Below are 10,243 nucleotides of genomic sequence, written 5' to 3'. Positions count from 1 at the left end.
ATCCAGACTCTTATTTTATTTTATTTTTATATTTTGAGATGCAGTCTCGCTCTGTCACCCAGGCTGGAGTGCAGTGGCACAATCTCAGCTCACTGTGGCCTCCAGCTCCTGGGTTCAAGCAACTCTCCTACCTCAGCTTCCCAAGTAGCTGGGATTACAGGTGGCTGCCATGATGCTCAGCTAATTTTTGTATTTTTAGTACAGACAGGGTTTCACCAGGTTGGCCAAGTTGGTCTCTAAGGCCTGACCTCAGGTGATCCACCCTCCTCAGCCTCCCAAAGTGCTGAGATTACAGGCGTGAGCCACCGCGCCCAGCCCTGACTCTTATTTTTACACTGCATACTCTGGTGTCTCTGTCATTCATCTTATCCTGAAGCCTACCTCAAACGTCGTGAAAAACGCAGTGTTTTAAAAGACGTGCTCAAAAGGCAAACTGCTTTCTTGGTAGCTATTCAATTACTTGAACTGGGTCCATTTTTCCCAGAGTTGGATCAGCCTACTGCTGACTATATTAGCAGGGCTTTCAGTAGACTCACTAATAGCTAACGATTGCAGGGAAAAAAAAAATCTTGTATAAACTATCAGAATATCATGAGATTGCCTTTATTAGTCACCAGTCAATCAAATCGGATCGAGCTTGGCCTTGTTTTGATAGAATATTTGTTCTGTCCAACATTTAAGCAAAGATCACCTAGGAAATGGCCCTATTTTCTCACATATGTCTGTACTTTTTGGGAAATATATTTATCTCATTATGAATAGGAACATTCTCCGTATGTACCTTCATATTCATTTCTCCTCACCTTTGTCACTTTAAGAACTTTCCTGTTCAAGAACAGCATGGAATGTTCCCCAGGTCCTGTAGTAAGGAAACTGATGGATCTTATTCAGGCAATTCTGGAATTGGACTGCACGTAATGGTTGGGCCTCTGTTTAAGAGGACATTCTTTCCCCCAACCCCCTACCCAAACATGATGTAATTTGAGACCCTCTGGGTTTTCCATTTCCCTCCACTGGTTGATTTTTGGTCCTGTGTCAAGGAATTATTCTCATTAGAACAATAACAACAAAAACCCTTTGTTCTTTCATTGGTCTCTTGGGTGTTTTTAGTGGTATTGAACTCAGACATATATTTGCTGTTTCTTGAAATCTTGAATTCCACATCTCACTGGAGTCATTACAGCCTTACAGCATGAGATAAATTAAATTGTATGGCATTTGTTTGAGTGGTTTCTAAAGAACAAAAGAAGTGTATGTGTCAGGAGGAAGGATGGGGGTGGATGGGCTCTATTTATACCTCCAAGATCACAGAAAACTCCTTCTCTTAAAAATAGCTGTCCTTTGTGGCTGGTACTGCTTGTTGCCTATTCCAAATCCATTTCCCCTTCTTCCTTCCTAGCAGGATCTCTGATTATGTTCAGAACTGCAATGTGTGTAGTTAAAAAGACCCATCGCCTGGAGTTTCTTTGCGGTGATATAATTGTTCTGTATCTTGACTGTGGCCATGGTTATAGAAATCTATACAGGTGATAAAATCACAGAACTATGTACATGAACATATAAGAACCTGAAAACTGAATGTACACAAGAACTAGTGAAATCTTAGGAGGGCCTGTCATCTACACTAATTAACTGTGAACTGCTGATGCAGATTTAATTTTGATAATGTACTCTAGTTATGTAAGGGTTACCTTTGCGGGATGCAACATCTTGGCTACAGAGGATCTTTGATGTAATTTTTGCAGCTTCTTGTGAGTCTGTCATTATTTCAACATAAAAACTTAAACAAAATAAAGATACTGACCTCAGAATTCCTTGGAAATAAGGATTCCCTAGTGAACTAATTTCGACCAATGAGATATAAGCAGGTGGTGATCCTGGGTTAGCCCCTTTATCTTACTTAAGAAGGGCATTACTCTCTGTTCTTTTACCTTTCTTTCTGTGAACAACATAGACGTGGGGCTAGAGAGGCAGTTTATTTCATGTAAGTATGAAGTAGAACATTGCTTATAGGTGACATAGAAAATTAGAAGGAACTTGTGTTCTTGACTGTACCAGTCCAGGAAAGTCTCCATTGGGGTTTTTAATCATATAAGGAAAATGGACCCCTTAGATGTTTAAGGCCATGAGTTAGGGTTTATGTTCTTTGTTTTGCATGAAACCCTAAACAATACTTTTCTTAGTTCCAAATGTAACCTTGGTCACCAAAGGTCTGGGAGCTGGTAGCCTTTATTTCTCCATTCTGAGGAGAACCATGGACAGTACACTAGAAAACACTTGAGGACACCCGTGTCCTTGTAATAAGAATGAATAAGAAGTTCCATTTTCTCTAAGATGAGAAGGTTGGACTAAAGAACTCTGAAGGCGTGTATTTGTATGATTCAAGAAAAACCTTGAACTAGGGAATGGAGAATGGTAGCATGTAGAGGCATGCTAAAACAGTACCTCACGATCAAAGAGTATTGGTGAAGTAAATAATGTGATATAGATGGATATTAGAGCGAGAGTAATAGACTAAATCACTTTTCACTATTATTTGTTATCTTTTTCTTATCAGAGAACAATCATTCCTTCCTATTCCAATACATTTTGCTTTGCTTCCTAGGAGAAGAGTAAACATTCTATCTCATCAACTTTAAGCTTGACCCTGTGGCCAACGGAATGTGAATTTCACATAGAATCCTTATGAAGCATCACAAATTTGCAACAGAGCCCTTGCTCTTCTCCTGTGCTGTCAAGCTTCCTCTCTCATCTATTTCACTGAATGAGAAGACATGTGAAACAGACCTATAGCTTGGCTGCAGTCAATCCACAGCTGAAATATAACATGAGCAAGGAATAAGCCTTTGTTGTTGTAAGCCAGTAAGAATTTCGAGTTTTTGTTACTGCAGCAAAACTCATACAAAGAGGATTCAACAATTCATTGACGAGAAGTAGTCCAAGGAGAAAGTTGCGAAAGTGCAAAAATGATAATCTAAGAAAGAAATTGTGACTGGAAGCTGGGAAGTCGGGACAGCCACTAAGAATGGGAATATAAATTTGGGTGGGTAAATACTTTAAATTTTGCCAGATGTCTTCTTTTATATTATACTGCCAAGTGGTTATAAGTAGGGGCTCTGAGACCAGGCACTTGGGTTCTAATTCACAATCCTCCATTGGCAAATTGTTTGTCTTTGGTCAAGTTACATAAAGTCTTCTCTAAAACAGGATAATAAATAGGATTGTATACTCACTAGCGGGTGTACAAGGAGAATAAAGTATATCAGCACCTAGCACTAAAGTGTTTGGTCTATATCATGTACTGAATAAATACTAGCTAGTATTAATGTGAGAATTCTTTTTTCATCCCCATTATCCCAAAATACACTGCTTTTGGCATTTTCTGAACAATAAAAAAATTACCAGAGCTGTAAACATAAATCCTGACCAGTGAATGAAGGTCTAGAAAAAAATTGAGGGAAGACAAATAACAGGTAGAAAAAGGGGAAAAATTAAAAATGTTTAGCTGGGTGTGGTGGCTCATGCCTGTAATCCCAGCACTTTGAGAGGCCTAAGTGGGCGGACCACTTGAAGGTTAGGAGTTCGAGACCAGCCTGGCTGACATGATGAAACCCTGTCTCTACTAAAAATTTACAAAATTAGCTGGGTTTGGTGGTGTGCATTTGTAATCTCAGATACTGGGGAGCCCAAGGCAGGAAAATCGCTTGAACCGAGGAGGCGGAGGTTGTGGTGAGTCAAGATTGGATCACTGCACACTCCGACCTGGGCAACAGAGCAAGACTCTGACTAAAAAAAAAAAAAGAAAAGAAGAAAAGCAAAGGCAAAGGCCGTTAGTGTGTGTAATTGTGTGTGTGTGTGTACACTAAAAGCAGAGGAAGAATTCAAAATATTCTACTTTTTAGTGTAATTGCTATTATTAATTTTTATTGAAATATTTTGAACATATACAAACTGGAGAGAATTGTAAAATGAGCCCCAGTTATTCAGCACCTAAGTATGGCAATAATCAGCTCATGACTATTCTCATTTCATTTACGCTACTTCTTCCCTGCCCCACTAACTTATTATTAAAAAAATTCCAGACATCATAGCATTTGGTTTAATAACTTTGAAAAATACTTTGCAATGAATCTTTTTCTAATAAAGGATAGCATGTTTGGACTCTTAGAGTTTCTTAATAGGAGTTACATAGCATCAGAAAATTAGAGTGTAATTATTAACTGGTGGGTGGTATATCAGCTTGTTAAAACACAAAGTATGAGCTGTGATCATGGTCTAGAGCCAAGAGTCTGCCACACATGCTTCTCACGTGGCTTCAGGGCACTTCTTTCTCAAGTGCAGTAGTGTCAGCAAGATATTTAAGAGTGGCACCTTATAAAACCTGAAGAACAATTCATTGCCAAAAAAAGTCAATTCATTTTATTTCAATCCATATTTAAGATCATCAATAATCCAACATACTTTATTATTTCAGAAAAATTAGGTTAGTTTAAGATAGCCCTGCCCTTACAGTTCCATAAGGAGAGAGACACATATATAGTTAATTATAGTTAATTAGTTAATTATAACCTAAGACAATTTGAAGACTTTCAGTATAGAATTCCAAACCAAAGCTATATCAGCACAGAGGGAGTGCGAGTCATTTTGTATGTGAGGAGATGAGGCAAGGAGAGACAGTTTCCTAGAGAGAAAATACGTTTTTTTTCTTTGAGACAGAGTCTTGCTCTGTCGCCCAGGCTGGAGTATAGCGGTGCCATCTAAGCTCACTGCAACCTCTGCCTCCCAGGTTCAAGCAATTCTCCTGCCTCAGCCTCCCAGTGGCTGGGACTACAGGAGTGCAGCACAATACCTGGGTAATTTTTGTATTTTTATTAGAGACAGGGTTTCACCATGTTGGCCAGGCTGCTCTCAAACTCCTGACCTTAGGTGATCCACCTGCCTTAGCCCCCAAAGAACTGGGGTTACCGGCATGAGTCACTGCGAGAATGAGTAGGATTTTAGACTGGTGACCTAGAAAGTAGGTGGGTGAGAGAAGAAAACATTTTTAAAAGATGTGAGCATATATATGCATAGGGTTAAGTATTAAAGGAATCAGTGACATTTTGGATCCCAGTTCTGGAACCTTCTTTCCAGTGTTATATAAGTTCAAATTGTGTTCTAGAAACTTTTTCTTTTAAAAAAAATCACTTGCTGGCATAACTAAACACTTTCTACATACTGACAAAATTTTATGTACAAATTAAATAATAAAACATTTATATTTATTTTATGTATTCCCATAAAACTAGGGTCAGCAAACTATGACCCTCAGGCCAAATCTGGCCCTTTGCCTATTGTCATAAATAGTTTCCTTAGAACATAGCCACACCCATTCAGTTAGTATAATCTCTAGCTATTTTAGTGCTACAATGGCAAAGTTGAGTAGTTGTAAGAGACTAACTAGATTGCAAAGCCTCAAGTATTTATTTAGGGTCAGGATTAATAAGAGCTTCCTTAAATGTTGTGACTGAGGTGCCTGACTTACCTCATTGCAGTCCTGATCTTGTGTTTACTATGTGGCTCTTTATAGAAAACTTTTTCCAAACCCTGTTATATAATAAAAGGCTTTGTAGCAGATTATACTCTTAAATTTAGCATTTTCCCTGAGATAAAATGAAGTCTGTTCATTCTCTAATGAACCAGAATACTAAGAAGTGGTGAGTTGTGAACATTTGTTAGTATATGGTAGTATGTTACCAAATGGGAAATGTGCTCTGCCTTTTCTGCAAAGCATCCTGCAAAGTGATGTGGACTAGGACTGTTCATTGATCGAACGAATCTAATAGGATTCAACTGTGGGTCTTTCCTTTTTCTTATTTATTCCATTATCTTTTTGTTTTCAGATATTTCCCCCATTTGGTTGCATTATTATAAACTTCAGGTTACATGGGCATATTGCTTTGTATTTTATGCTTTCGAATCAGTGGATGCACTGAGTTCGATAAAATTACTTTCATATAACATAAATAACTAGACAACAAAGGATTCACCAGAATAAATGAAAGCTCAAATGCAATGTCAATGTCACCAGCCCCTTCATCTTCTACTGTGTTTTCATCCACTCCCTCAGGTTACCCTGAAGAGTCCTCTGAACATGCCCTGGGCTTCTGGTGTTTCTAATGAAGAATTCTTCCATCCGAATTCCATTGTCACTTTAGTCAGGGTGTTCTGTTCAGAGAAGATAGCTTTGACAATGTTTGCTGTAAATTTTTATTTATCTTCTTATAGCTCTCACCATATAAAAGATTCACATTATACAGTTTGAGGGCATCACATCACCAGTGTGACAAACAAGAGACAGAACCAGGGACAGATATAATGTAAATATGCCATGAGATTTGTAAATTTCTTTTTAAGAGAATATACAGCGTAGGGAAAGAAAAATAATTTTCTCTCGATCGTTCATAGTTCTTAACTGGGACTCCTAACAAAAGACATTAAAAAGAGAAATGCCTTTTTAAAAATGTAAAAAAAAAAAAAGAGAAAAAAATAGAAGTGAGTTAACATGTATTCCTCATGTATACATCAGAAAAAAACAGAGAAATGAGAAGTCTCCAGAATGGATCTCGAAGAAGGCATTTAAACTTGAGACTTAAATATCACCATATTCTGAAACAGTGATGGGTGTGCGGAAAGGCCCAGCTAAGGTGAGATGAGCAAGAGAAGTGAAAGGTGAGGTTTGTTATGCAGACGCCTTCTCCATGGATTATGGAGTCTCTAGTGATTTAGTCCTTCGCTTCTTGGTACAGAGGAAGATACCCTTACAAATGGACACTTGCTGTATAGATATAAATTTCTTTTACAGAAAGGTAGCTTTTAAGAGTTATGCCTGTGAATATAACCAGCTCAAAATAATCCTTATGTGGAAAAAGACATATTTGGAGTGGCCTATTCAGATCTACAGTCACATTTTGGGGTGGTGTGTTCTGAGCCCCATCAACAGCTACTCATTAGCAAGTTAAAGTTGTTGGTGTAGTTTGAAACTTCATGAATAGAAATAAACGTTATGGCCGGGCGCGGTGGCTCACGCCTGTAATCCCAGCACTTTGGGAGGCAGAGGTGGGTGGATCACGAGGTCAAGAGATGGAGACCATCCTGGTCAACATGGTGAAACCCCGTCTCTACTAAAAATACAAAAAAATTAGCTGGGCATGGTGGCGCGTGCCTGTAATCCCAGCTACTCAGGAGGCTGAGGCAGGAGAATTGCCTAAACCCAGGAGGCGGAGGTTGCGGTGAGCCGAGATCGTGCCATTGCACTCCAGCCTGGGTAACCAGAGCGAAACTCCGTCTCAAAAAAAAAGAAATAAACGTTATGTAATACAAAAGCTAATAATTGACTGGGTCAGCATTGGATATCTAACAAAATAATGCAAGTGGTAGGAAATATGTGGGTGAATTTGAGGTTTTGAAAGCGTTTCAAAGAGAGAGTAGTTTTTGTCCTATTGTTGTTTATTTACAGCGGTGTGAAAATGCTACAGGTAATTAGGCATGAGCAGGGAGGGAGAGGGCTCTCCTCCCACTCACTAGAAATGTCAGGTGTTGGTTCAGCAATTATCACATTTCCTCTCTAAAAATGATAGTTCAGCAGTGTTAGGGAGAGGCCATTTTCTGATCATCCATACCTGTTAACATCAAACTGTATAATGTGAAATCTTTTATATGGTGAGAGCTATAAGAAGATAGATAAAAATTGAATGCAGGCCCTGGGAAGAAGCAACTTCCCAGGGCATGCATGTTAAGGTATAATATTCTGGATCAGGAAGGGGGTCACGCCTGTAATCCCAGCACTTTGGGAGGTGGAGGTGAATGGATCACGAGGTCAGGAGTTCAAGACCAGCCCGGCCAACATGGTGAAACCTCATCTCTACTAAAAAAAAAAATACAAAAATTAGCTGGACATGGTGGTGGGTGCCTGTAATCTCAGCTACTTGGGAGGCTGAGGCAGAGAATTGCTTAAACCCAGGAGGCAGAGGCTGCAGTGAGCTGAGATCACACCACTGCACTCCAGCATGGGCGACTGAGCGAGATTCTGTCTCAAAAAAAATAAAAATAAAAATAAAAAAGAAGATATAATATTCTGGGTCACACTCCACTGGAAAAGGGAAGAAAGCCTCAGATGGGCACGTGCATAACTACCTAAACATACTGTGCATGTTCAATTCCCAAAAGTAAGGAGAGCACTGAGCATGAGGAAAACCCACCCTAAGGGAAGTATCATGGGAAAGAGGTTAGCCTACAAAGTCCTAGGATCATGGGCAAAGATTATTTTTGCTGTCTTCTTTTGTTCTCTTTTCTCTCCTGGATCTTCAAGTGCCTGCATGGACTTTTTCAAGTGAATTTTCCTTTCTTTCCTATTCTAAAGCCTTTTAAAATAAACTTCCACTCCTGCTCTGAAACTTGCCTTGGTCTCTTTTTCTGCTTTATGCCCCTCGGTCAAATTCTTTCTTCTGAGGAAGCAAGGATTGAAGTTGCTGTGAACCCATCTGGATTTGCCGCCAGTAACTAACTCGGGATAACTCAGATATCTTCCACCGCTCACAAAAATAGATATCAAATAGAGGTAAATAAAATACGGTTCTGATGCCCAACCAAAGTTAAGGATCATAAATTTTTCATGGATCTGTTGCCAACCATGGGTTCGTGGGTTTTCAGTGCAATGGAAATTGACATGAGGCCAAAAGAGTTCTCCCAGACAAAGCATCATTGGAGCTCATGCATGGGCATAAGAGAGACAGCACAAGAGAGAATCCCTGACTTCACTCTCTGAAAAGAGTCAGCTGGGATAGTAGGAAAAGCGCAGGAATGGGTATCAGGGGTAAGGTATGCAGGTCAGCGTTGTCTGGTTATGATGGCTGTCTTGAGTAACTGATTGTCCAGCACTTCTTCCGGAGGTGAGACACTCTGCAACCTGGGTTCGATATTTTGAATTTCCTAAGGCCACTTCCTGAAATTCTTTGAGTAAAAGGCATGGTTAAACATGATGAAAGCACAGAGAAACAACATAGAACGTTACTTTCTTTCTATGACTAAAGCCTTGAGTTAATGGTACAGTGTCAGGTGGTGGTATGGGTTTTGTGATCAGTGGGAATGCGTGGGAGAACATTCTAGTGGGGATGAACTGAAATGAAGCCCTGGTCCTACTCTGTCTCAGATATAGCTTAAAATTTTATCAGTATGGAGTACTAAAAACTAGTCATATTCTGTATGCAGGCATGGGAAATTAAATACATGACATTTACTGAAAGTCAAAATAAAAAGTTTTAAGGAGGTGGTAGTATGATCACAAGAGCAAAGCAGACAAGGTACAGAAACCAAATGGTAGCTGAAAATAACAAAATACATAGTGGTTTGTGTGACTACTACTATTCTATATTCTTTGCAGCTCAGAAATCCTGCTAACCAAAGTCTCTAGAAATTCAAATTGGGGGGCAAATGACTGGATAATGTTTATACATCCCATGTGTTTCAGGAAGAAAAACACCCTTCCCACACCCTCCAAAGCCTCCCAACTCCATATGCAATCAAGTGGCACACAATAGGGTGCTTATGTGGTGTTTAGCCCTTCCTCAAAAGAACCTGGCATAAGTCGCAGTAGGAGACAGGATATCAGAATAAATAGGTCATTGTTCCACTCCATTAGGGCAATCCTGGTGTTCCTGTTGCTTGACAAAGACACAGTGCTGGGAAGTGAGGTTGATTGTTTCCTACGTCTCACATTTTAGACTGCTCCTCAGTTGCTTCTTTTCAGAGTGGTTCCTTTGGTAGAAGCCCAGCTGGAAAAAAGGTCTGGAGAACAATGCCATGGAGAGATTGTCCATTTCTTTTATTCTAGTTCTCCTGTTAACCATACGTTATAAATGACTTAGCAGCTCCATTTGCTAGGCATTTTTAAATAGAAAAGTGAACAGGCTGCATCCTCTCTGGCTTGGGGAAAATCTTGCGTTTAAAAGTGGAGTGAGAAAGTCTTGCCATCAGCATGACAGGCTTGTAGAAATCAGACCAGGGTTGATGACACTCTTTTCATAGTCATGAGGACTCATTTTAACTGCTCTTCCATGTGCCATTTGGTTTGAGAAACAACTGGGTTTAGAAAATTTGGAGAGGTGCCCGTATTAGTTTGCCAGGTCTGCCATAACAAACAACCACAGACTGGGTGGCTTAAGCAGCAGTAAGTTATTTTCTTAACCATTTTCAAGGCTAGAAA

Source organism: Callithrix jacchus, chromosome 17, assembly GCF_049354715.1.
Source record: "Callithrix jacchus isolate 240 chromosome 17, calJac240_pri, whole genome shotgun sequence".
NCBI classification, from domain to species: Eukaryota; Metazoa; Chordata; class Mammalia; order Primates; family Cebidae; genus Callithrix; species Callithrix jacchus.
Note: the sequence above shows the minus strand (reverse complement) of the source record.